The sequence below is a fragment of the Aptenodytes forsteri genome, unplaced genomic scaffold (assembly GCF_000699145.1).
Source record: "Aptenodytes forsteri isolate BGI_AS27 unplaced genomic scaffold, ASM69914v1 Scaffold253, whole genome shotgun sequence".
In the NCBI taxonomy this organism is placed as follows: Eukaryota; Metazoa; Chordata; class Aves; order Sphenisciformes; family Spheniscidae; genus Aptenodytes; species Aptenodytes forsteri.
The window spans coordinates 295,324-298,526 of NW_008794413.1; positions in this window are offsets into that span (position 1 = coordinate 295,324).

The window sequence follows — 3,203 nt, forward strand, 5'->3', positions numbered from 1 at the left end:
TCTCTGTAGCATCTAATTGCTAAAGCGCTCAGTCCTAAATTTCAATTATCTTTTGATGAACCTAGTGACGTGGATGGCTTTTGAATCTGTTGAATCTGGGTTGAAGTAATTATATGAATAATGAAGAGAAGTAATTTAATTTGGAAACTCCTTTTCAGTTATGTAGATAGAATTAGGTGTTCCTGTTTCCTCCTTCTCTGTGAAGAAATGTTGTTGCTATCAAAATATCCTTTTCCTGTTCTAATGTAGCTTAAAGAAAAAGACATGATCCCCTCGAGCTGTGGAGGTGTATGAAGACAGAAATATCTGGGAAAAAGAAGAAAGAGCTGGAACTGGGCGGTGGAGGGTAGTGTTTGGTGCAGACCTGTTCTGGACCTCCTGTACTTGGGAGGTTCAGAAGAAGAAGGGGCTTCTTTGCTGAAGTGGGTGTCCTGATGGCAGTCCCAGATGACAACTGCTGCTTAAGGATGAACAGGATGACATTTATGGCATGGAATATGAGGCACTTTTGAAAATGTGTCTCAAATTGACTTTGCAGTCTAGCTGGAAGTCAGTGGAATGAAAACTCCTAAGCCACCTTGGTGTTCTCCCTGGGAAGCTGGCAGGACGAGGCTTAAGATGTCCCTTGATGTTCCTCAAAAGATTCATCATTCTTTTGCAAAGCCCATCTGGAGGGCAGCTAAGATGAGCAAATATCTCTGTCTCCTCTGTCCCCCCTTCTGACTCAAGTGAGCCGTTATTTTGGAATAGGGCAGTGCTCTTGCGGCTCAGGTATTAGAGACCCCAGAAGCAGCCCATTTACCTTAAGTTTGAAATTCATAAAAAACCCCAGTGAGCCTGGCTCCAAAGAGGATGCAGAGAAGCAGCTTTAAGCTGAAAAAGTAACAAATGGCTTTTTCTTACCAGTGGTGCTGGCAGAGGCAGATGGCTCGTGCTCTGTAAGCACTCATCCCCACTGAAGTATTAGTTACCTGCTCTCAGAGAGATTCCCAGTTCAGCCCAGTCCCCCAGCTAAATCTCCCCAAAGCGGTCTAGAAGATGGCTGGGAAGTGAAGCCAGAGAAATTCAGGTAAGAAACAAGGCATGTAATTTAACAGTTAGAATAACTATGGCAGTGGAGGGTCCTCCCCCTAAAAATCAGTTCTTATCATGACTGGGCACCTTGCTGGAAGAGAAGCTTTAGCCAAACCCAAGTTATTGAGTCTGGAAATCCAGGAGGCAGTGACGGATGAGAAATCAGATTGCTGGTGGTTGTTCCTTCTGGCTGTAGGCTTTAAATAAAAGCCTGAAGCGTGTGCTAAGTAGGGGGCAGTTGCCTTGAGGATGGTCTTGGCTATCACCCCTCATTAAAAAATGTCTGTTCTTTTTGGCAGTACTAGATCTTTGGGTCCCTATAATTAAAGAAATAAAACGTATGTTCAGGACATACTTTCCAATGCTCTGGGTTGCTGTAATAAAGAAGGGAAGGTGCTGCTAGGCTGCTTAGAGCTTTACTATTTTGAGCTGTCATGGGCAAATATATCTTCTATATTCTTGCCAGGAATAGAGGGAGCAGACGGTGCTGCTGCTTCTTCCAGCTTGCCACAGTGGAAGCGATAGGTTTTATGCAGAAGGCTATTCATGGCAAAGTGAGCAGGCATCTCTTCCAGAACATCGATGTTTCCTGCTTGTCCTTTTGTAGGAAGAGCCACAGCTATTATTTCTTAACCAGCAGACCCAGTTTCATCTCAGATACTGGAAATTCTTCAGCTCCAGGGAAGGAGTGGGTGGACTAAAACTGCTATTACATTGAGTCTGGCAAAAGAAATGGGTCTCTCTGTTATCCCGTGACCAGCAGCAGCTCCGCTGATGGCAGCTTGGTTACTCATGATTTACGGTGGCGTGGGAGGATAGCAGAGCCTGCACATTTAATAGGCTGGAAGTGCAAGTGGCCGGCCCTGTGCATGGGTGAGGGGGTGGATCTGGTACTTGCAAAGTAGCAGAGATGAGCTGCAGACCAGACAGCCTTTGGTAGCGATGCGCCTGGAGAAGCTCTGGCTCCTGGGAAGCAGGAGGGTTGGGTATCAGCGACTACTTAGGTTTCCCTGCCTTCCAGAAAAGGACCCACCTACCCTGTGTTCTCGCTTCAAAGGTATTCAGATGGAGAGCATGACGCCTCTGCTTTGAGGTGATGTCAAAACCATCTGTGATCTTATCCTGATGATTGAAAAGCAAGTTACATAGTACTTCATCTTTCAAGCCCGGGGGAGCTCTTGGCTGAGCAGGAGAGCTCTCATGCATGGGTGGTATCCACCAGCCAGTTGCGCAGCCGTCTGTAGCTTTGGTATGAAGTGATGTCTCTCGGCTCTTCCTTGTCTTCCCACAGCCACCACAGGCAGTGCCATGCAGAAGGACAGCTGGAGTTCTGCCTGCCTATGGGTAGGAGGTCCTGCTTCCCACAAAGTCTGAACTCCAGAGGGGTTGGTGCCTTGTGGGAGCGAGACGCCAGCTCAACCTGTGCCCAGTGTCTGCTTGCAATTTGGTGCAAGTTGGGAGTTGCTCTGAGCCTGCTTTTCTGCGAGGCAGCGTTTCAAGGTGGTGTATGAGCATCGGCTCATTAAAGCTCGTGCCCTGATGATAGACAATATTACTCCTGTTTTCTATGAGAGGGTAGGAAGGTGGGTGAAAAGATGTTAAGCAGTTGAAGGTCATGTAAATCGTGTCCATCCAGGTGTTCTTCCTCTAGTGCTCATGCTGTTTTGTTTCAGCATCATTGCCAGCACCAGTGTTAGGCATCCTAGTGTGTAGACAAGGCAGTAACGTCTTTATCTTGTCTAGCTTAGATAAAAACTCCAGATATCCTGCTGATAAAAATTCTGTTGGCAGATGTCCTATCTGTTCTCCCTCCTGCAAAGGGGGGGGGGCGGGAAAGTAAAAGGGAGGCTCTGGTAGATGGTATTAGAGCCATGGACTTCTGCAAGAAATTACAGCTTGGGGGACAAGACTTGTAAGTCGATGAGTTAGGACCGTGGTGTGCTGAGAAGGGAGATGCTGAAGGCCCTGGGCTGCAAGCAGACCCCTATCTCCAATGCTCACGTGCCCCTGCTGATCTTGGGAAAATGGGAAAATGTGGGCCCTCTCCAGAATGAAACAAGAGACCTGGTTACCCAGGACACGGAGAAGGCGGAGGAACTCAATGACTTTTTTGCCTCGGTCTTCACCGG